This window comes from Maniola jurtina, chromosome 21, assembly GCF_905333055.1.
Source record: "Maniola jurtina chromosome 21, ilManJurt1.1, whole genome shotgun sequence".
NCBI classification, from domain to species: domain Eukaryota; kingdom Metazoa; phylum Arthropoda; class Insecta; order Lepidoptera; family Nymphalidae; genus Maniola; species Maniola jurtina.
The window spans coordinates 3,037,687-3,063,370 of NC_060049.1; the positions used below are offsets into that span (position 1 = coordinate 3,037,687).

A 25,684-nucleotide genomic window follows, 5' to 3' on the forward strand; every position below is an offset into this window, starting at 1 on the left:
ACGAATTTAGCTGAAATTCAGAATGGAGATAGATAATATCCTGGATTAGCACATATGCTACTTTTTATCCCGGAAAATCAAAGAGTTCCCACGGGATTTCGAAAAACCTAAATCCACGCGAGCGAAGTCGCGGGCGTCAGCTAGTAAAAAATATTTTGATTTTGTGATGAAACCCTAAAACAAGCATCAGTAGGCAGTAGGTATTAAAAACTTTTACTGGAAGAAAATTCATATACTTCATACCTACTTTTAGCCGTCAGTACAAGTGTAAATTAAAAATTTATAACACCCCCGACAAGTGAAGGTTACAGTAACTAGAAAAGAGCTGATAACTTTCAAACGGCTGAACCGATTTTCTTGAATTATAGCTAAGAACACTCTCGATCAAGCTACCTTTCGAACAAAAAAAACTAAATTAAAATCGGTTCATTAGTTTAGGAGTTACAATGCCACAGACAGATACACAGATACACAGATACACACGTCAAACATATAACACCCCTCTTTTTGGTCGGGGGTTAATAAAGTAGCTTACATGACACTGATTTATTATGATTCGCGCACGTGGACTCTCGTAAAAGGTGATAATTTGCATATATTACAATTTATTATGCAAAAATCAAGATGACCGACCGATAAGTTTAGTTGCCAAGCAACAAGGTTGTAGATTTGCCTAATTAATTGTTGATGGTTAATTCCACCATTGTTCATGGTTTTAGAAGATTGAATAAAATTTAAACCATAATTTGTATGTCTAGAATGAGTTATGTAGATACGTTTTAAGCAATTAAGCTTAAAACGTACCTACATAACTTACTGTATTATTTAATACTAGCTGATGCCCGCGACTTCGTTCACGTGGATGTAGGTTTTTTGAAATTCCCGTGGGAACTCTTTGATTTTCCGGGATAAAAAGTAGCCTATGTGCTAATCCAGGGTATAATCTATCTCCATTCTAAATTTCAGCCAAATCCGTCCAGTAGTTTTTACGTGAAGGAGTAACAAACATACACACACACACACATACAAACTTTCTCCTTTATACTCGTAATATTAGTGTGATCACTTGCTTTAACGGTGAAAAAAAAACATGCATGCCTGAAAGTTCTCCATAGTGATCTCAAATGTGTGTAAAGTCTGCCCATACTTGCCAGCGTGGTGGACTTTGCCCTAAACTCTTCATTCTAAGAAGTATGTTGTGTGGGCCTTTGAGGGCGAGCGATAGCTTGATGATGCGGTATAAAAATATCACTAGATACCCATTTTCGACCCATTATCACATAAATTGGCACTATTTAATACCGTTTTAGAAACATAATCTATAATTTATGGGTAATATCAAAAATAAACATCGCTATTTCACTTTTTAGGAATATTAAGCTGTATTTGATTTAGTTTATAGATCGATTTGTATAATTTAATATTTTATCAATGGACATCTGTGGAGATCAAAGTCAAGAAACCTGATAGCGTCGATAAAATCATAGATAACATCTTGAAGACTGAATAGGTTTAAGGAAAATATATAACTTAGGTACTATTAAGTAGCAATTCGATTATACTGTATGTAATTAGAAAACTAGCAAAAATGTAGCCTTTTACTTTTACATTTGTCTTATAGGTAGGTACTTGTACTTCTAGTTATTTAGTATTTTTCAAACCCGCAATGTATCCCGACCCATCCATCTACGCAACGTTCGTTGACCTCTAGCATCATATTTTCTTTGCAATCGCGAACTTTTTGAGTTTTTTTGTAGTATCATATCATATTATCTTCTTTTTTGCTAGCGTTCTGATAACACCCGCTATTGGAGCGCAGATCTTTACGATACCTCGCGGTTCTTTAGTAAAAAATTGTTAGGGGGAACTATGATGCTTATGGTAAGGAGGAAATAAAAACAACCTTATTTAGAATTAACCAGCACTTGGGCGTCATTGAGTCTTCCAGTGCCAATTACGACTATATCCACCAAATCCAATGCATCAAGGGGAATGGTATAGGTGCTGGGTAGAAATACATATACCATAAACCTAATCTAACTAAAATTTTAAATCTTAGTGATATTATAAATGCGAAAGCGTGTCTGCCTGTCTGTCCGTCTGTCTGCCAGTCAGTCCGTCTTCGTGTCTCTGTATCTATTTGCTAGGTTTTCACGTCCCATCTGTTAAAAGTTTTGATGAAAATTACAGAGCTTGCATCCCGGGGACGACTACTTTTATCCCGGAAAAAAAGATTTGCCCCGGGATTTACAAAACCCTGAATTCAAGTGGATTAAATCGCGGGCATCATCCATTTGGTACAGATAGATAAAATCCTGGAAATGGATACAGACTACTTTTTTTTTTTTCAGGAAAATCAAAAAGATATCATTGGATTTTTAAAGACCTGAATTCATGCGGATGAAGATATTATATTCGTAGTTAAATGTTAATGTAATTAGATAAGGCTATTTTTAAGTTTTATTGTAATATTTTATTAATACAAAAAAAAACACTATAATATTTCATAATATTATGTAAATATAGATGATGTAGGAAATGTAACAGACATCAAATATTTCACGTATATTATACGTGAAATATGTTATGACGTCATAACGATAAAGATGTAAAATTTTACATGTTTATCGTTATGACGTCATAATCATGCACGAGTAAATAAAAAGCTAATAACAATGTCTTGCATTAATTACGAGTGATAGGTATACTTAAATGGTAAGTAATTATAATTTAACTGAATTAAATATGAGCTTATTTTAATTACAAAAATGTTATTATTTATATACCTAATTAATATTAGTGGGTAAAAATAAAAATATTGTTCACTTTAATAAGTTCCTGTAATCATGTTTTTTGAGGTAGTAAATACTTGAATACACTAGCTGAGTGTCGAGTCAATGTGTAGAAGGTTCTTGAACGCTTACTTTTAAAATGCTTTCATAGAAGGCTAATTATTTATATGATAACTCAAAATTCAAAACCCCTGACACAAAAACCTCTATAAGAAAACTAGAAAAGAGCTGATAGCTTTCATCGGCTGAACCGATTTTCTTGGATTATAGCCTAAGAACACTCTCGATCAAGTCACCTTTCAAACAAAAAAAAAAACTAAATTAACATCGGTTCATTCGTTTAGGAGCTACGACGCCACAGACAGATGCACAGATACACACGTCAAGCTTATAACACCCCTCTTTTTGGGTCGGGGGTTAATATAAAGCCGCCTATTGACTTAAATTTTTCTACGGTATAAACAAAACTTAATTGTTAGTCTTTATATAATAATACTAGAGGATGCCCGCGGCTTCGCCCGCCTGGATTTCGGTTTTTTAAATCCCGCAGGAACTCTTTGATTTTCCGGGATAAAAAGTAGCCTATGTCCTTCCACGGGATGTAGCCCATGTCTGTACCAAATTTCAATACAATCGGTTCAGCGGTTGGGCCGTGAAAACGTAGCAGACAGACAGATAGACACACTTTCGCATTTATAATATTAGTATGGATAGTATGGATGGATTATAATGATTACTGTTTACTAATAGGGAGCTTTGCTAACGAAAAACTACCGAAATATTATTATTAAAGCATCACTTTACTCGTATGCATATAATATCATCTTACAGCAAAAGAACAGGGATAGCTTTGCGCATTAAGGTACGGTTCCTTTAATAAGATTTATGCTTATTTTTCGGAATCTAGTTGACATTTGACAATTAATATTAGAGCAAAGAATATTGGTTATTTTTCACTAAAGTCCTCTTGCACAAAGACAGTTAAGTTGATTTACTTACTTAGTAATGCGGTTGTTAAAAAGAAACTGCATTAAAAAATAACAAAATCAGTTTAAGTTACCTAGCGCAAGTGGGCCTTAATATTAAGTACCTATATCGAACCTTATTCTTGTTTTGGATTTAGTCCTAAATAAGTATATTATAAAAATAAGTAAATAATGAATTACTTAAGTCATAAATATCACAATATGCTTACTGGTGAAGGGAAACATCGTGAGGAAACTTCATGTCTGTGAATTTTTATAATGTTTTCACAGGTATAGGTACCCATGTGAAATCAGCCATTCCATTTCACCAGCAGCGTGGGGAATCATAATATGCTAAGCCTTTCTTTTTCGGAGAGGAGACCCAGACTTGTAAGTGGGGCGGTGATAAGTTGAGATAATACACAAAAATAAATTTTTTGTCCTAAAAAGCATTCATCTTAGTAAAATTAAAGAATATTAATTCCTATTTTTAACACGTTTTTACTATTTAGGTGACTCGTGTCGTAAATAGAATTTTAATTAATTGCGCACCACTCGTTATGATCCCGTTGGGCAAAGGCAGAGCCAAAACAAAGGTGGGGCGGAAGTTAATTAAATTGCACGAGTTAGCGACCCCTAGTTACACACTAGGTGCGTATAGTGTATATAGTAAACTATTTGAACCAAGTGCTTAACAAATGTCACTTTAACAAGCTAAATAGTTAAAAATATTCTGTATTAAATTTATAACTGGAAGTAAGAAGAAGAAGTTTTTAAGGAAATATCCTTCTCTGTCATTTGAAATAATGTCAAGTCCCTAGTTTAAGAAGAGACAAGCCACCGGAGACCAAAACACCCAATGAAAATTGTTTCAACTCTTACTGTGTTTCCACAGAAAAAAAAGCGGAGATGAGCGGAGGCATATATTTTCAACCAATCAGATAACTGAGACATGTCGTAACTCTTAATACAATTATCACGTCATCTAACATTAATCCGATTGAACACGTCTCCTTTCAGTTCCGTTTTAGTTTTTTCTTTTTAAAGAATAATAGCACGTTAATCATGACTAATATTCCCTCAAAGTAAGCATAAAGTTAATGCTAGACGTAGGTAAGACAATAGTGCAACGGGTGGAGTTTGAACCGACCGACCTTTCAGAATTCAGTACGCTCATTAAACCGTTGATTTATTGAGGCTAGTGGAAACGCACCTTAACTATGTGTGCAAGACGATCGCGCTAATGGGATTGCAGCCTAACATAATATGGATAGGTGAGGCATTAAACAAATAATGTGTGTTTGCGAAGCATGTTTATTCAATACTTGTGTACATAGAAATGTTGGTACACGTCCACGGTATACTTTTACACTTAACTATGTATTTACTTTAATTATTTACAGCATTGTATGTAAAATAAGCGTTTGTGCTCAAAATCTTGAAACGTGTCTTACCAGTCCCCTCAGTTGTGCTGTTTCTGCAAAATTACATAAATAATTAGTAAAGAAACTAAGTAATTAAACAAGTTTTCATAGAATTTATTGGTCCGTTCTCAAAAGTTTATTTATATATCGAATACTTATTGAATCTGTACCTTCTATCTATCTTTCATAGCCATCTTTCATATTCAAAAAATATTAAAGCCAAATGGAATTTCGAGCAGTTATAGGCAACCAAGCCTTTCATGCAATAAAAAGTTACAGAAACTTGTTTTATTGTTTTAGTTACTTAATTTAGTTTTTTCGAAAACCCGCGGGATGTCTTTAATTGTCCAGTATAAAAAGTTACCTGTGTTACTCAGATCTTTGACTATATTCATGCAATAATCAAGTCAAACTATTGCTCCGTTGAAATAAATGATTAAAGAAATGTTTTTATTCTCGCCAAATTAAAGCACTTATAACCCGCATAATAACATATTAAATTGGAGATGTGAAATGAAGTCTAGCATCTGTGCTAGTAGGTATCTTTAAATTACGCGCCGTCAATCCAAAAAAACTCAGTACAGATATTTTAGATTAAGTTATAATATTATTTCAAGTAATAATGGAATTTTTATTTTATTAATCAACTTGGTCTGCTACAAATATCTCGAACGCTATAGATTCGATAGATTTTTAGTACAATTATGTATTGCGAAAATGTAATGAAAAAGTTTTAGTTAAAAAAGAAACCGTTCCAAATATAGAGCTTTTACGCGTAAACCACATTCTTAATTCACATAGGAACATGGTCCTAATTACAGCATTACTGAGATACCGACTACGAAATGTACTACATTTTTAACACTCTAGCACGCACGATTTATTTTAATATTGGAAGATATTGCTAGTTAAACCTAACCTTATTTTAAAATAAGTAGGTATTTTTAAAATTGCAAAAGAGCTTGGCTAATGAAACCCAACCTTAATTTAACACTAATTTTGATAGTTGAGAATTCTTTTAAAGATGATTAGCGTAATAGTTATAAACCTTACATTATGTTTTTACATTATAGAATTATCTAGCACTTTTTAAGCGTTTTAAAAATTAGTGAAACACAGTGGCTACTATTCTATGCTCTATCAAATGTAATAGCTAGTGAAACCTAACCTTATTTGAAAACAAGGACCATCTAGAATTTTCGATAAATTATCTAAACCAGTTCAAGGTGGTAACTTACATGGTGGGTGGAAATCCCATGTCCTATCAGGCTGTATGGTGACCATCTTAAATGGTGCTACTTCTTCAACCTTTTGCGTTAGAATGGAGCGTGGTTTTCCAAAATGGTGTCCACGATCCCACGTCATAATACCACCACCACGAAACTGGTACCACCACGCATGCGTTGCAGGGTGGGGTAGCAAAATATTGATTATTTCGTACCCCTATTTCCATGATACACTGATAAGGCCGCCTATTCGTGGCGGTAGACAAATTGCCGTGGGGTGGTGGTGATTCCAAAGGCGAACTATTAATTATGCACCACACAGAATGATTGATTGGATTTCGTCCTGATCGCTTTTCAAGAACGATCCTAATCGATAGTGTACTTGTGTGGTAACCTTAAAAAAGCAGTCAAGTGTGAGTCAGACTCGCGCACCGAGAGTTCCGTACTCGGTAATTTTTCGACATTTTGCACGAATTCAAAAACTATTATGCATAAAAATAAATGAAAATCTCTTTAAGAATTTACAGGATCTTTCACAGATAAGTAGAGGCGTAACAAGGAGTAACTATAGGCTACTTTTTCAACGACGCAAAGTTAGCCCTTGACTATAATCTCACCTGGTGGTAAGTGATGATACAGTCTAAGATGGAAGCGGGCTAACCTGGAAGGGGCATGGCAGTTTTCATTAAACCCATACTCCAGCAATGGATGTTTGGCTGTTATCTGAATTATCTATAGGAGTAGATCCTAAAAAGGTAGTGTTCGTCGTAATAGGCTTTTAAATCTAGAACGGAATGCGTACAGCCATGATGGGGGTGGTGGTAATTCCAAATGCGAATTAGTATTTATTATGCACCATACAGAATGGTTGAGTAGATTTGGGCTTGATCACTTTTCAAGTGCGATTCCAATCGATATTTTACTGGTGTCGTTTGGAAGCGCTGTTTTTGAGCGAAATTCTTTGAATAGATAATGGTCTACGAGCCAGCGCGTGCCAAACCTTCGTTATTTTATAAAAGCTGAAAGTTTCTCTGCGCATTGTCCCCTACAGGAGCGGGAGGAACAATCAGTGTCTATGAAGTTTGGATCATGGTGGCTTCTAAAACCAACACCGGTTAGACGTAGATTGCAACCAAAAGGCCGATTCACACAAATTGCGTATACGTGACACGTGCGTAGTGACGCGCGTAGGATACGTCGACACTTTATGCAAGCGGTGTGCCATGTCTCATACAGTTCCATACATTACAACGCAATGGCACGCGCTACGTCTACGCTTACGCAACGCTTACGAAGCCTGTGTGAACGAGCTATAAACATTAACCAATCAGGGGTATGGGTTTAATGAAACTACCATACCTCTTCTAAGTTACCCCGCTTGCATCGTAGTCTGCATAGTCACTCAGTGAGATCGCAATCAAGGACTAACTTATATTGGAGAAAAAAAACACACGGCCGTAGACGCGTAAAGCGCCGGCCACACAGGCCGCGTATGCGTTGCATAAACGAAGACGTAACGCGTACCATTGCGTTGTAATATATGGAACTGTTATAAGACGTGGCACACCGCTTGCGTGGCGTAAACGTTCGCGTAGACGTAATGCGTGCAGTTATGTCTACGGATTCACGCGCATCAATACGCGCTTGTCACGTGTACGTGCTTGGTGTGAATCGGCTTTAAACCAGCAATATTTCGTGTTAAACATTTTATTATGAGCCACTCCACTTACACACAGACCTATAGACCCACATAGTATATATTATTATAGTGATATACTTATGCGATTGTCGCACTGCGCCTTTTACCGTTCAAATTGCAGTGACAAAGTTGCGAATCACGATTTCTGTTCTCTGTTTTCTACTATGAACCTATTTTGTACATAAAATAGATTATTCTAACACTAGATGATGCCCGCGACTTCGCCCGCGTGGATTTAGGTTTTTTGAAATCCCGTGGGAACTCTTTGGTTTTCCGGGATAAAAAGTAGCCTATGTGCTAATCCAGGATATTATCTATCTCCATTCCAAATTTCAACCAAATCCGTCCAGTAGTTTTTGCGTGAAGGAGTAACAAACATACACACACACACACACACACACACACACACACACACACACACACACACACACACACACACACACACACACACACACACACACACACACACACACACACACACACACACACACACACACACACACATACAAACTTTCGCCTTTATAATATTAGTGTGATAGTGTGATTCTAACATTATCTGTAGTCGTGAATAATATAATTTTTATAACCTCCCTGGCGCAGAGGTAAGCGCTGTGGTCTTATTAGTGGGAGGTCCCGGGTTCTGTTCCCGGCAGGGTTTGGCATTTTATAATTTCCAAATCACTGGTCTGGTCTGGTGGGAGGCTTCGGTCGTGGCTAGTTACCAAAGTCGTGCTGCCAAGCGATTTAGCGTTCCGGTATGATGCCGTGGAGGAACCAAAGGGTGCGGGTTTAATAAAAACTGCCAGCCCCTTCCAGGTTAGTCCGCTTCCATCTTAGACTGCATCATCACTTACCACCAGGTGAGCTTAAAAAAATTGTAGAACATTATTTTTTTTATAAATTTTATATTTATTTTATTTTAAAAAATAATGTTCTACAATTTTTTTAATAAAAATCTATGTTAAAGTCTGGATATTTGTTACACCTTCACGATACACGATAAGGTTAGAATTTCAAATGGAGATAGCTTATATTATGTGTATAATGAAGATTTTTTACGAGATATTAAAAACCTAAATCCACGCGTCAAAGCATCATATAGAAAATAAGTAAGTAACTTCAATATAAAACGAGAAACTGACTGACTGACATAATGTTAACAGGGCTCTCTCCGTCACTCGTTTCATACAATCGTAGTTCCAATTTCATTTGAATATTAAGCTACCAAAGTCCATGAAATTTTGCAGACATATTCTAGAAACTAATATCTGTGTCTATGGTGTTTCAGATTTTTCTAAAAATATGTAGTTTTAAAATTACAGGAGCTCAGAGATTTGTATGAAAATTTTTAAGACCGCGTAACTTTGAAACCGAATATTTTAACAGAAATCTGGAAAACCACAGACATAGATATTAGTTTCTAGAATATGTCTGCAAAATTTCATGGACTTTGGTTGCTTAATATTCAAATGAAATTGGAACTACGATTGTATGAAACGAGTGACGGAGAGAGCCCTCTTAACGTACCTACTCAAACCGAGAGCATTTTGAGAAATTGTAACGCTTGAAAAAGCTATTTAGGTATGAAACATGATCCTTTTAAAACCCATATCACGTATCTACTTCACTGATTACAAATCGATACATTAGGAACACACTGAGATGAAAAAACTTTATCCAAGTTATAAAATAGGGGAATGAACACACTAAACTGTCGATTAATACAAATTGTTAATTTATGTGTCGGCGCTACCTTTGCTTGTGACATGAAAACCATAGAATTCAAAAATAGAATAGAAGTAGTATAGGACCGAGACTTGTCACCGCACAGATGACTAAGCATCTAGCTTAATAATATCATCATCAATAATAATAATTAAAGCATACCTATTGAAGCATCAGTGTAAAAAAGAGAATTTTACATTGCGTGATAGTTTAATTTACATTGCATTGGATGCTAAAAAATTGTCACGTTGGTAACTATTTCTTCTTTAGCTATATCTTTATTATTCTCTATATTTATTAGCTCTATATTTATTATCTATGCAAAAACACGTAGTTCCGTTGCTCCGTTATGGCGTAATTGAAGGACAAACAAACACACTATCACATTCATTATATAAGTTATTAGTACGATTTGTTTCTAAAATTAAAATATCAAAGAAGAGCAGTTACTTACCATTTCTATTAAAACAGATTTTGAATTCTGTATATCTACGAAACTTAAAATAAAGAATTCAACGAATTTCATTATTTTTATAAAACCTATAGCATGGTTATTTTAAGAAGTACTTAACGGATATTTTTACTTGTTGAAATTGAAATGTTATGTTCAATAAATATTTAGTAAGTAGGTATTTAAAATTGCTCAGTAAAAGAGGTCTTACATTCTTTTTGTTTAGTTCATAGAATGTGCAATTAAAATTTAAAATGTTTTTATTCAATTAAACTTTTACAAGTGCTTTTTAATCGTCAAAATAATCTACCACTGGTTCGGAATGCCGTTCCTACCGAGAAGAACCAACAAGAAACTCGGCGGTTGCTCTTTTCAAGTACATATTCAATTTACATATTCAATATGTAAATGCTTGCAATGCTCCTAATAATAAAATATTCCAATTAAATCCTTACACAATATAAACTTAGGTCCTGCATCTAGGCTACCTACCTAAGTATAACACTTACCTACATCATAGTTGTTTTTAAGAGTTTAGAATAAACAAACCCTTCATCTTAGTGATTTTTAACCCCCGACCCAAAAAGAGGTGCGTTATAAGTTTGACGTGTGTATCTGTGTATCTGACTGTGGCATCGTTGCTCCTAAACTAATGAACCGATTTTAATTTAGTTTTTTCGTTTGAAAGGTGGCTTGATCGAGAGTGTTCTTAGCTATAATCCAAGAAAATCGGTTCAGCCGTTTGAAAGTTATCAGCTCTTTTCTAATTACTGTTACCTTCACTTGTCGGGGGTGTTATAAATTTTTGATTTACACTTGTTCAGACATTTAGTCAGAAAAAGTACGCTTTGAAGAAGATGTACTTATCTTCCACAGGTATCTAGGTATTATAGGCCATGAAGAGATACTTACTTAGATCTTAATTACCCAATTTATTCCTTATCAAATTACTTCCCTTATTTACATTATTTAGCAATAAAAATTAGTACTTGAAATGCTAATGGCGAGATAAATCTATAATTATTATGCAAATAAATTACTGCTCAGATCAGAAATCCTAGCAGAAACACGCAAAATCTAGACGGTGAAGTTCTTATCCGATAAGTTAATTAGTGTTGAAGTAAATAAAACTGTTTAACAGGACTCTCTCCGTCACTTACTCCATACAATCGTAGTTCCAATTTCATTTGAATATTAAGCAACCAAAGTCCTTGAAATTTTGCAGACATATTCTAGAAACTAATAATATCTGTGCCTGTGGTGTTTTAGATTTTTCTAAAAATAATAAGTAGTTTCAAAATTACAGGAGCTCAAAGATTTGTATGCGAATTTTTAAGACCGCGTAACTTTGAAACCGGATATTTTAACAGAAATCTGGAAAACCACAGGCATAAATATTAGTTTCTAGAATATGTCTGCAAAATTTCATGGGCTTTGAATATTCAAATAAAATTGGAACTACGTTTGTATGGAGCGAGTGACGGAGAGACCCCTCTTCAGTATAATTGGCAAGACTGGGAGTTTCCACCGAAGCGGAGATGAGTGGAGTGGAGATAAAACTTTATCATTATCATCTTATCAACCGATAGACGTCCGATTTCTTAAAAGTTTTTAGCAACAGATAAGGTTTTTCGAGTCCACTCTTATTTGGACCTTAGGCGGTTTAACAAGTTTGAGCCTAATACGAATTTGGACTCATGAATATTTGAATGACAACTCCTTAAAAAGATCTTACCTTTTATAGCAAGTGTTTTACTAGGTACTACTATCTCATATCTAGTTTATAGTGTTTATGTCTAACTTTTCTAACTTTATGTTAATGAAGTTTAATGAATTTTAATGTACATCTGAATTCACAGAACAAGGTCGTTCGGTTACTTAGCTGAATATTTTTATGTGACACTATTCATTAGAACCTAACTACGGGCCTGATAAGAAAGCTCTGTCACTCAGCGGGCGATGGAAAGAGGTATGCTTGGAGTTTCTCTACATGAGCATATCAGAAATGAGGAGATCTGTAGGGGAACCAGAGTAACCGACATAGCTCAACGGGTTGCGAAGCTGATGTGACAATGGGTAGGGCACATAGTTTGAACAAGATAAAGTTGAAAACTAAAACCCGATTGCGATCGTCTTACTAAACGCTGAAATTATGGTAAAATTGTTTTTCTGTCGCTTGGTATATTTTAATGTATTAGTACATTTATATTTATGAACTCAGAATTTTTTCCTCTTTCATTTGACACCCCACTCGATACAATAGCAAAAAAAATATTTGGATACCCCCACTTTTTTCATGTAACATCCGATAGGTTAATTTTTTTCGTATAAAGTGTAGTCTATGTCACCCGGACTTTTACGACGAATCGATTGACACTTCATTCATCAAAATCGGCCTAGTAGTTTAGGCACTACGGTGGAACACACAGAATCTGGATACAAACATACACTCATACATACATACAGTACAACCAAATTAATAATGCGCATAGAAATCTTCGTCACTGTTCGGCAACCGTCGTATGATACACATGATATTGACTCCTATTTGTTTATAACAAGGTGCAAAATTCGTCGTATTCCCAGAAACACCCGAATCATTGAATCGTAAGAGCCCTAAACAATGCACTTGCATTTTGCACCTTGTTATAAACAAATAGGAGTCAATATCATGTGTATCATACGACCGTTGCCGAACAGTGACGAACATTTCTATGCGCATTATTAATTTGGTTGTACTGTACATACATACCTACATAGACTGCTAAAATCATAACCCTCCCTTTTGGCTTTGCCGCAGTCGGGTAAATACCGATAGACACTGGGGTCCCAAGGTGCTATACTAGAGACCTCACACAGGAAAGCCCAGCGTTGGAAGACCATCATTAGGTAGACGAACGACATCAAATAAATTACAGGGAGCCGCTGCATTCAGGCGGCGCAGGATCGTGACGTGTGGCAGTCTCTATAAACGACCTACTTATGTCCTGCAATGGATGTCTATCGGATGATGATAATGATGATGGTGAGATGTGGCTAAGATGGATGATCGCCTTTTACATAATACTAGCTTATGCCTGCGACTCCGTGGACCACACAAATTTCAAACCCCTATTTTACTCCTTAGGGGTAGGATTTTCAACCCCTATATCTACATCAATCTACATACCAAATTTCAGCCCGAGTTTGAGCTGTGTAATGTTAGATCAGTCAGTCAGTCAGTTTTGCCTTTTTATGTATATTAAAATTAAAGATATAGGATATTAGTTTTATCTAATCTATTTGTTACAATACGGTTTATGAATAAAGTCTTGCATTAGAACTTAGAATAACATAACTAAACATTAACGAGAGTTTAATACAAATGTAAGCTGTCGAAATTAATTTGCACCACTCAATTACAAACGAGGTGATAAAAGGCAGGTTTTCGATTTCAATAAACCTATATCCTTGTTGGACTTAATATGAATACGAGAGTGTTTTTTGTATGTCCATTGCTGATCATGCACCTACCTACTTTTGTTTGTTAATTAACGGTTTAAATTATTTCGGATGGTTTCGGTTACGGATATTAAAGTATTTAAGGAATTGTAAAAGTGAAATAAAAATAGTTAAACAAGTGTATATTATAAATTAATAACACTGCCGACAAGTGAAGGTTACAGTAACTAGAAAAGAGCTGATAACTTTCAAACGGCTGAAGCGATTTTCTTGGATTATAATAATAACAAAATCTTTATTATCTGAACAGAACATTATTTACAGACTTTGGTGTGAGGCCCTGCCACCTGATGCTATTATAGCTAAGAACTCTCAATCAAGCCACCTTTCAAACAAAAAAAAACTAAATTAAAATCGGTTCATCAGTTTAGGAGCTACCATGCCACAGACAGATACACAGATACACGCGTCACACTTATAACACCCCTCTTTTTGGGTCGGTGGGTTAATAAAAAAATTATCCGTAACAGCGATTACGCACCCATGCGATCTGAGTTCGTGAAAATACGGATATTATAAAAAACTCGGAACGAACTCGGATATTGCCGCACTAATCCGATCTCTGATCTATACCCAAGCTATTGAGTGGACATCTTTGATATATGTACGTCATTCGTCCGATTTAAATCCGAGGCACATCCGAGATATTGTCACGGATGACGGAGAGACATTATTTTCACGGATTTGGATCGGATCAGTGCGTAATCGCTCTTAAACGGTTATGGAGCTCAATAATATCCCTGGTATAGGTATGAATGGGACTTTATTTATTTATTCAACCACAACTTTTTAATCCCTTAACAGATTTGGATTTATAGGGCAAGTAAGTATATTGTTAGAATCCTTACATCCATCCCGAGTGGAGCTGGTCATAAATTTTTTGGAAAACATTGTATCTGGCGGCTGTATTGCGCTATTTTCAAATGTGTTTTTTTTTCTTCGTTTTTGGCAGGCTAGTCATGTTTTTTTTTAAATTGCGACTTGCTATTTCAAACAAAATCGCGAGCAATAACTAGTGGAGCTACTCACAGTTTGCATAATGATCTGTCTCGTTTGTTAAGGTCTTTATACGCCGGATCTGGGTTAATAAATGTGCTTTAAATTGCCTTATCTATAGTGTTTTAAATAAGACTAGGTATTATACAGTGGCAAAATTATTTATTAAAGAACGTTAGATATTATGCAAATGATAAAAGAGCGCAGATCTGGCTTGCAGCTCGCTCCAACAATGCGCTGGATTGCAATTTACTTTGTAAATCAAATCTATGAAAAGAGCAACTGACGAATATTTTTAGCCCACGACCCAAAAAGAGGGGTGTTATAAGTTTGACGTGTGTATCTGTGTATCTGTCTGTAGCTCCTAAACTAATGAACCGATTTAATTTAGTTTTTTTTGTGTTGGAAAAGTGGCTTAATCGAAAGTGTTCTTAGCTATAATCCAAGAAAATCAGTTCAGCCGTTTGAAAGTTATCAGCTCTTTTCTAGTTACTGTAACCTTCACTTGTCGGGGGTGTTATAAATTTTTAATTTACACTTGTGCTGGTTCTTCTCGGTAAGAAAGACTTTCAAATAAGTGGTAGATGCATTTGACGATTCAGAAGAACGAAAGGAAGAAAAAGACGAGGAGATTTAAAAGAAAAAAATACCTATTTCTATTCTATTCTAATCGTCATCTCTGGACGATCTCAGTGGCATATCTCTACCTACTAAAAACTTTGAATGAATGAATAAATTGAAGGCTGTTTCACGCAGTTTTCATTAAAAACCTAATTTTCTCAATTTGTTTTTAGCGTTCATCCATCCATCCATCAGCCTGTATGCGTCCACGGCTGGACATAGGCCTTTCCAAGAGCGCGCCACCAAACACCGTCCTCCGCCTTCCTCATGCACCCGCTCCCCGTCACCTTCTTCAGGTCATCGGTCCAGCGGGCAGGAGGTCGTCCCACGTTTTTAGGGTTAACATTCAAATAAAGCCACTAAGGGGGTAAAATAGGGGTTTGAAAATTGTGTAGGCCACGTGGACGAAGTCGCGGGCATAAGCTATTAGTAAATAAATAATTACGGATTCGTAATTCATATTTGCCCAACATAATTTGCTGGCGTGAAATTTATAAATGTATTCATTGGGACTGTCTGTCCGTTAATGAATTTGTCATAAAGGTGTTAAGTTATTACTTATTAGTGTGCCTACTGTACCTGATTGTATTGAAACTCGTAGTCGCCCCCGACTCTGTACAAGAACGTTGGTATAAACAGTATAGAGAGGGAGCCAGCGTGTGCCTTCCTTCATCCTAATCATAATCCTAATAATCCATACTAATATTACAAATGCGAAAGTGTGTGTGTGTCTGTCTGTCTGTCTGCTACCTTTTCACGGCCCAACAGTGTAACCGATTCTGACATTTGGTACAGGGTTATCTTATATCCCGGGGACGGACATAGGCTACTTTTTATCCCGGAAAATCAAAGAGTTCCCGCGGGATTCCTAAAGACCCATCCACTTAACCAATTTGTATGAAAGGTACCAAAGTAGCTTGCATCCCTGTAATCGAATTAGGCAACTTATAATCCCAGAAAATCAAACAGTTCCTACGGGATCAAAAAAAAAGACTTGAAAATCAAAACTTTTTCAACATCATCATCATGATCAATTCTTCGCTAGCTCGAGTCTCCTCTTAGTATGAGAAAGGTTCGGCCAAAGTCCACCACGCTGGCAGACTTCACACACCTTTGTGAACATTACTCTCAGTTATGCAGATTTCCTCACGATATTTTCCTTCACCGTTAAAGATATTACTTACTTACGTGTAAGATAGGTACGAGAGGTATAGGTAGGTACGATAGATAAGACTTACAATTTATAAATCTTATAAATTGAAATGTTCATGGTTAAACTTGTAATAGTAAAATTGATAGTGAAATAAACTTGAAATATATTTAGTCGTCAAATATCAATGCTTTATTGGCCTAGTAAGATTTTAATTGGCATCTTATATAAACATAGTTGGATTAAAATCCATCGCCAGTTAACGTAACCGTTGCAAAACTTGGTTCCCGAGGATTTATATCGATAAAGTTCACCATAAATTACTTGCGGGCAAAAACTAAAACATCTATAAAGATAATGCACCACTTGTTATGCTAAGCGATAAAAATCGGATGTGGTACTTAAACACTGTTCTTAATGGTAATTATTATTTACAGACTAGACGATGCCTGCGACTTTGTCTGCGCGGATATAATATGTATAAAAAATCTAAAATGTATACAATCATACAGTTGATATTACACTTTTTCATATTATATTTAGTATGTTAATATACAGGCAATAGATTTTTGAAATTGACACAACTGTACGTATGAATTTACAGAGGTGTAGCGGTTGCCACATTCGCAAGAAGATGTCGCTTCTAAAACTCAATAAATCAACAACGCTCGAAACACTAGATGGCAGCACGAGTAGCCTAATTGAAAAACTCAAAATAGAACACGCAACTTTCAATCGCAATGACAGAGCGTTTACCAGATTGCACTATATATAGGAGTTTCGACGCACAACCGTTGGCCCAGCTGGCGCCACCGAGCTCAACACCGCTCGGTTGGGAAATTTCCCTATTGCTACGGTCGAGCACACAGCCACAGCTCCCGTACAGAGGTTTTAGTACGTCGGCATAGTTTGTAAGCATAATTTCTTTACTCTTATAGTCAATGAATTTATCGTAGTGTCCTTCCTACTGAGAAGAATAAAGCAAGAAACCAATTAAATAAAAAAAGTTAAGTATATGATGTCAGCGACTTCGGCTGCGTGGATTTAGGTTATTAGAAGTCCCGTAGGAATTTTCAGATTCTTGGGAATAAAAAGTAGCCAGGATATAAGCTATCTATGCAGATTCGTCAAATCGATTCTGTCATTGTGGCGTGAAGGAGTAATTAACAAACATGCAAACTTTCATAATATTACCCAGATATATTGTTAGCTACGCTTCGCATGAAGTAGTCAATCCGCTTTAAGTCACGATTGTAAGATAATACATACCTCAAATAATAATAGTTATTTGCATTTATCGATGAAGATAATTTGTTTATTAAAATACTTGAAATATCGATGTCTATTTACCTAACTATGCAAATTGTATTTTAAATAACTGAAGTCCATTAAAATGATTTCAGAATATCAATATTTATTTATTTATTGTCAACCAAAACAGATTACAATAATTACTTTAACTTAATTCTTAAATTGATACATTTTGACCTTATTGTAATCCTATATGGTCGCACAACATGACTATGGTTTTTTAGGCACGCTTAGTTATTATTTAATATTAATAAATTAAATTTAATATAAACACTTAATAAGTACACTTATACTACATTTACACTTATATAAATAATAACCTAAGAATTCGACGAAATAACAATGTTATTCTATTATTTTACTTATATATATATTATTTTACTTATATATAATAGGTGAGGTCAATCAGTTTATTGATAACTGCAAACGACTGATTGATATCATGAGGGCTATGGACTAAGAGCCAGCGAGTGTCAGACCTTCGTTATTTTATAAAAGCTGAAAGTTTCTCTGCGTAGTGTCCCCAAAACAAGGAGGAGCGATCAGCGACTATGAAGTTTGGATCGTTCGTGGCTTTGGGAGATAACAGGTAACAAAGGTGTAAAAACTCTTACGTCAAAATATAAATTCTTATTTTTTTATGTTTTTTCAGGAATAGTATTAGAAATACATCATATGTGTCGTGGAAACCCTCTGCCAGAGGACCTCTAAAGTTTAAAGGTTAATTTAAGTTATGAATTTCAGCTTTTATAAAATAACGAAGGTCTGGCGCTCATTGGCTCTCTGTTTATATACTAGCATGAGAGGTGTGAGGTGTGATTATATTATTACTTAGTGTTTAAGTACTAACATAGTTTTTAAGTTTTTATTGTTACTAACACAAAAATGGATCTTGTTATCCGTTAAATAAATGAATTGAATTGAATTGAATTATTATGAATCGCAATTGTTCAAATTGATCGAAATTATGGTATTATTGTTGTTTGTTGCTCTTGTTGATGTGGCGACATCTAGTTTCATTATTTAATTGACGATGTACCTAATATAAAAAGTCTTTAGAAAACATTAGGTATTCTACTGCATAGCTAAATAATATTAATTCTGTAATGATAATAATAGCTGTAAAGTTTTCAAAGCGAAATAGAAAATTGTAAACAAGTATGAACAACAAAGTATTCATAAATCTTCAGGGTGCATCTACACTTATACGTAGGTGCAACTTTTACCAGGCTATCTGCGTCTTTATTCCGTGCTTGGCACAGAATTAATTGGAGGAAAGCCATGCTTTTATAAGTATAAAGTCCCTTGACTAGTGATAGTTTTCACGGTTTTGCTCCCGCGAGAATTCAAAAGATCCGTCCTTTTTATGTCTACATTATGAAAACTATTGTTTTTCCTAGATATTTCTAGGAAAATTTTCAGCTTTCTAGGTCCAAGGGTTTGCACTGGGCCTTGATCACCCAGTCCATGAGTAAAGTACGAATAAAAGAACTTTTCTTTTTATATATTTAGACTATAAAAATCGACACAAAATTTTTCACACTAATGAATTAGAATATCGAGTTTTTGTCATAGCATATCGTATTCATTATTATTTGCGATTATTAATAAAAAAAACATATTATATTCTTAACAGAACCTCATAAAATAATGAAACCACAAGCAAGACTCAAGCGTATTCCTGCTTTACATATAGAAAAATGAATTAAAGCGTTTCCGATTCAGATGAGCGTGGAAGCACCCTCAGTGCTGTCATGTTTTCAATCTTTATGACGCAACGCAATGTATGCTAATACGTTTCCTAATACATTTTCACATAGTAATAAAACGCAATGTTTAGTTTCCTTGAAATTCTAAATTACTTTGTATTACTTTTACGGTTAGGTATCCTATACTTATAACACAGATTCTTATTGATTTTGGTTTAATGAAATATTGTATAGTAGATAATACCCACCTAGTTTCTATTATTTATTATAAGTTTTTCACCTTCTTGACGCTTCCATTTATTTTGCGAATACTAAAAGTTTATTCGGTATGAATATCAAATTTTTATTTTATTTTATTTAAAAGGCACAGAGAACTGGCTGCAGCCCAAAAATTTACAAAAAATGGAAACAGTTGATCATGATCCAAGTAACATAATTAGGTACATTTCTTCACCGTTAACAGGGCTCTCTCCGTCACTTATTCCATACAATCGTAGTTCCAATTTCATTTGAATATTAAGCAACCAAAGTCCATGAAATTTTGTAGACATATTCTAGAAACTAATATCTGTGCCTGTAGTGTTTTAGATTTTTCTAAAAATATGTAGTTTCAAAGTTACGCGGTCTTAAAAATTCACATACAAATCTTTGAGCTCCGCTTTTTTAATTTTCCGGCAAGAGGGCGTGCCCGGAATCAAACCCTTCGAAGAAGAGACCGAAATCTTAATAACTAAATTGTCGCCACCTTTTTTAGTAGCAGTAACCCTAAACATTAGTTACTATATAAATAGGTGCCTAATGCATTAAGTTACAATCAAATAAATTGCTGGAAATATAATCCAGAACTAATCCACGGTTACAATCGGTTACAATTCGTGTCTATGTAATTCAATACTGATTGAATGCTTAGGCGGTTGAATTAGACTATAAGGGGCAGCGCACATAGACGGAGTGGAAGTTGGAGTGGAAACTCACATACATCAACCTTGAATTCTTACACTTTCTTTTTGGGCAATGTAAAAAAACATAGCCCAATCTATTAGCAAGCTGAAGTGGACAAGCCATGCCAGTCGTAGAGTCGATGGCCGTTGGAGCCGGAGAGTCCTGGAGTGGAGACCGCGTATAAGCAAGCGTAGTGTGGAACGCCCTCCAGCACGATTGACCGATTAAAGCGGCTGGCGGAAAGTGGCTGGATGAGGAAGGCTGAGGACCGGATGTGGCAGTGCTCTTTAGGGAAGGCCTATGTCCAACAGTGGACATCCACAGGCTGATGATGATGAAAAAGATTAGTTTTTTGACCTAATCCGGGACTTAAACCCGGTACCTTGATCTACAGTTTGTGCACGTAGGATGTACAAGTACCTTTTTTTTTTTTTTTTTTTTCTTCGGGGGAGGAAAAAATCCCTACGGACATCTGCCTGCTGGCAGGGTGTGTCCGACTTGCACGGACTAAAATAACCTCCCCATGTCTGCCAAGGTGAGCACGGAACTGCGTGGCATTACATCATGCTGACCTCCTAGATCTCTATCTTCTTCTTTTCTTCTTTTTCTTTCTCCTCCCTTCGCATCATGGTAGCCCTCAGCATTTGGCTATATCTAAGCCAGGCGTCTTCGTTCGACAGCATGCGCGCCATAAGATTTCCGGCATTCACGTCCTCCGCGTCGGTCGATCGAAGCGCTTTTGCCCTTAGGTCGGCACTACCTGGGCATTCGAATATTGCGTGTCTCGGGGTGTCTTCCTCTCCGCAAAAGTAGCAGCCTTCGCTCGGTGCTTTCCCAATTGCGAAGAGGTAGGTGTTAAACACCCCGTGACCGCTGAGCGCTTGTGTCAGCCAGCGGTCTACTTCCCCATGCTTCCTAGTGTGCCATTTTTTCAAGTCGGTGATGAGTTCTCTGGTCCAGCTCCCTTTTCCTGCTCCCGACCATTCGTTTGCCCACTCCTTCAAGGTGTCCTCTCGCACTTCTATAAGTGTTTGCTCCTTGCTATCGAACAGCTTAGCGCGTTCGCTTACCAGTTTCGCTATAGGGATAAGCCCAGCTATCACCAGCACGGCTTCAGTGGAGACTGTTCGATATGCTCCACAAATACCCATAGCCAGTCGTCTTTGGACACCTTCCAATTTCTTCTTGTACAGTTCCACCTTCATAGCTTCCCTGAATATTGGTGCCCCGTAGAGAATTATGGAGTGGGCCACAGATGCCAACACCCTCCTTTTGCTCGCTCTAGGCCCTCCTTTTGTAGGCATAAGTCTATATAGTGCCTCTGTCAGCTTCTGGGCTTTATTAGCTACCTCTTCTATATGTTTTTTGTAGCTAAGACTCTTATCCAGCCATATTCCCAAATATTTAATGTGCTCTTTTGGTGTCACTCTAGCACCTTGGATCAAAAAATTAATGGGATTTAGCCTTCGCCTTCCACTAAACACTATCGCTTCAGTTTTTTCCGGCGCTAGGGAGAGCTGCCTTCCTTTCATCCAGGTGTTTATTCGGTCAAGTGCTGTGTTTGCCCGTGTCATGAGGGTAGCTTCAGTTTTGGCCACGACTAACAGAGCCAAATCATCAGCGAACCCCACCAGTTCTGTGCCTTCTTCCTGCGTTATTTGGAAAACGCCATCATATAGAATGTTCCACAGTGTTGGGCCAAGTATGGATCCTTGTGGAACTCCGCTACTAACTTGGATCCTCTCCTCCAAACCCTTACTATCCTTCACTTCAATGTATCGGTTCTCCAGGTAGCTACTAAGCAGGTTTTGAATGTAGCCTGGGAAACCTCTCATCCGTATCTCTAAAAGGATCTCCCTCCACGAAGCTGAATTGAAAGCGTTTCTCACGTCAAGGCAGATCAGCGCACATAGCTTTCTGGTTTTCTTTGTGCCTTGCCTTGCCTTCATGGCGGTTTCCGTTACTCTCCTTACAGCCATGAGCGTGGACCGACCCTGTCTAAAGCCATATTGATGGTCGGAGAGGCCGCCGTGGTCTGGCAGTAGTTTTTCAATCCTGTTGAGAAGCAGTCTTTCCATCAGTTTGCCATAACAGGCGAGCAGGCAGACTGGTCTGTATCCTGTTGGGTCATCTGCTGGTTTTTTGGCCTTCCTAAGTAAGACCAGACTCGCTATCTTCCAGGCTGCCGGAAATGTTCCTGAGGCAAAGGACATTTGCATCACACTTTTGATTTTCTCGGGTATCATCTGCACAGCTAATTTAACGATCTCTGGACACAAAAGATCAGGTCCTGGGGCCTTTTTTGGCTTAAGCCCTTCTGCTGCCTTTCTTATCTCTTCTTCTGTTAATTCCGCCATTTCGGAGGCATCTGCCATAATCCGGCCGAAGTTTGCGTGAGATGGGAATAAGACTCTGACCACAGATTTAATGAGGTCCGTGTCCAAGTGAGGTGGGGTTTGTCGCAGTTTTTTCGTGACGATTCTGTACCCTAGTCCCCAGGTATCCTGGTCTACCTCGTCGCAGAGCACTTTCCACTTCTCGGCCTTTGACTTGGTAATGGCAAGTTGGAGAGCTATTTTCGCTGCCTTATACTCTTCTTTCATTTGTTGAATACTTTCTGCGTTAGTCTCATCCTCCTTTGAATCTTCCTTACCCTTTTTCCGTCTTTCACGGGTGTATATTCTGCGGCGTCTTGTGCATTGATCTCTCTTTTGCTTTATCGCTGCATTCCACCAGTAAACAGGTGTTTTCCTAGGTAGCCCCTTTTTTGGCATTGCTCTATCACAAGCTTTTGTGGTTGCCATCACTAGCTCCTCAGGTGTGCTGATCTCCTTTTCCTTCAAGACGGTCTCCAGTATTTTCTGGTCTAACTTATCCAGTCTCCATCCTACCCGCTGCTGCTTTGGCGGTTTCCATTCATCCCGGGATATGTGGAATTTTATGTATCGATGACCACTAAGGCTATCCTCGTCTAGGACCTGCCATTCGGTTATTCTCTGCGCCAGGCCTGAACTAGCAAATGTTATGTCTGGCGTGGAATTCTTTGCACCTCGTTGAAATGTCGGGGCAACCCCCACGTTTACCGTTACCATATCTACGCTAGCAAGCATTTCCATAATATGGCGTCCTCTAGCATTTTCAGCCTTGCTTGACCAGACTCTTGACGCCGCGTTAAAATCTCCGGCTACTAGAATATCACCACGTTGTGACACAATACTTTCGAATAGCTCATTTAAATCATGCTCAAATTCCTCCAAGTTTGAATTTGGTGAGAAGTAGCAACTATATAAAGTGAGCCCTGAGAGTTTTACTGCAATGAAACCATCTCCCCGAGCCACTTCCTTTACTTGGGTCTGTTTATTGTACACCACTATAGTTGCATCACCTCTCCGGTCAGTTACCCACTCTCGGGCTTGCGCTATTTTTCTGTTTGGCTCCGCCACGATAGCTACGTCTATGTTATATTCTTTTGCCGTCACTTCGAGCAGGTCATGGGCAGCTCGCGTTCTGTCCAGGTTTATTTGCAGGACCTTTATCTGCGAGCCTATTGCACCATTTCCTGCTCCTAGACCCCGTTTTTTGGCTCTTTGATCTTTCCGCCAGGCACCTTTTCTTTCCAAGACGGGCAACTTTTAGAGCCCATTCGATGTCTTGTGTTACTCTGGCCTTTATCCAGACAGATAGCGCATGCTGTTTCCCTCTCACAGTCTATGGCCTTATGTCCCTCGTTGCCACAGTTGTAACACTTTCTGCTTCGGTCCTGGCCTGGGCACCCCATTGAAATATGCCCGTATTCAAGACACCTGTAGCATCTTTTCCTTTCTACTGAGAGCCTGATTGGGACCCTCATCCAACCTATCTTTATCTTTTTCTGTTCTGCAAGTTTTTGAGCTTCCTCCTTCGGGAGCTCGACTAGGGCTGTCTTACTACCGTATCGGTTCTCCCAAAAACTCTTAATGTGGAACTCCTTCACCTTTTGTTTTAGTGACTCTTCCACTTCTTCTTTTTCCACTGTGACATCCAGTCCCTTAATTATAACGTCGGCAGACTCCTTTAACGCTCTAAGCGTTAAATTTGGGCACAGTTCCCCTACTTTCTCTTTGATTTGCAAGGCGCTTCCATCTTGGCCTTTCTCTAGCTCAAGGAGTATATCGCCCTTTCTGGTCTTTCTTACTTTTGAGAATACTACTTCTTCACTTGCTAGTCCCGACTTTACCTCTTTAAGTACGCTGGCATAGTCACGATCTTTTACCTCAACTAGCAGTGCTTCGGGCTTTGCGAACTGTTTTCTACCAGTTGGCTTTTTCCTCAGCTTATTTTTTCCTTTCTTCTTAGCTGTCTGATTTGGGGTCTTTTCTTCTTCCCGATTCCTTCCTGTCTTTGTCGGTACATCTTTCTCGGTCTTCTTCTCTATTTCCTTGTCCTGCACCCGATTGGTCTCCACAGGGTATCTTCCTATTCCTTTGTTCCTCTTTCTCTCTTTTTGACGTCGTCGTTTACCTTTCGATTGTACTTCCTTCCAATCAGTTTCCGTACCCAAATCATCATCCCATTCTAATCCATCCATCTCGCCTCCGGTTGATGTATTTGTACCTTTATCTTCTACCACAACTGCAAGTCTCTTTGCCCTTTTTGGGGTGTTCTCCGTCTCTTCGCCTTTTTCTTCTACTCTCATTCTTCTGATATCCATGACCCGTCCACACAGCTTTTGCAATTCTCGCAGTTTCGTCTTTATCTCATTGGCTGTATTCTTGTATGGCCCTTGTCTATCCACAAGTGAGTTTACAGCTACTATGTTACCGAGTAGTTCACCCAAAAGTCGGTCTTCCTTCTCCTCTAGACTTTCTGTCTCCTTATTACTCTTTGGTGACTTTTTTCTTTTCCCATCTCTATTCTTTGGCGTGCTTGCCATGGGTGAGAAAAATGTCAGGGGGCTTACATAGGGTGGTCGCCTGCGTTGTGCCCCTTCATCTCCTGTAGACATTCCGTCCTCCGTTTCCGTTTGTTCTGTATCAGTCCATGTCCGTGCCTGTGTCGTTGTTGTTTTAGGTGGCGTGCGTTGTAGCAGGCCAGACCTTGCAAATGGTTTATCCCACTTAAGCAAAACGTTGCCCTCCCCAGAATACGAGGGGCAGCCCCTGTCGGCTGAGACCGTCAGGGGGCGGGATTCCC

At 37.6% G+C, this 25,684-nt stretch overlaps 1 protein-coding gene across 2 annotated transcripts in view; it reads right to left on the reverse strand.

The window, feature by feature from the left end:
- The window catches only part of LOC123876185 (ras association domain-containing protein 10), a 129,377-nt gene that overhangs the window by 43,201 nt on the left and 60,492 nt on the right, over positions 1–25,684 (reverse strand). Inside the window, exons 1-2 of one of the 2 annotated variants that reach the window (XM_045922358.1) lie at positions 6,420–6,489; positions 5,212–5,234 (exon numbers count right to left, since the gene is read on the reverse strand). The exons of the other annotated variant lie outside the window; for it this stretch is intronic. The gene's annotated coding sequence lies outside the window, so the exon portion shown is untranslated. Of the gene's footprint in view, positions 1–5,211; positions 5,235–6,419; positions 6,490–25,684 lie in introns of those variants that run through there. 2 annotated transcript variants of the gene reach the window in all.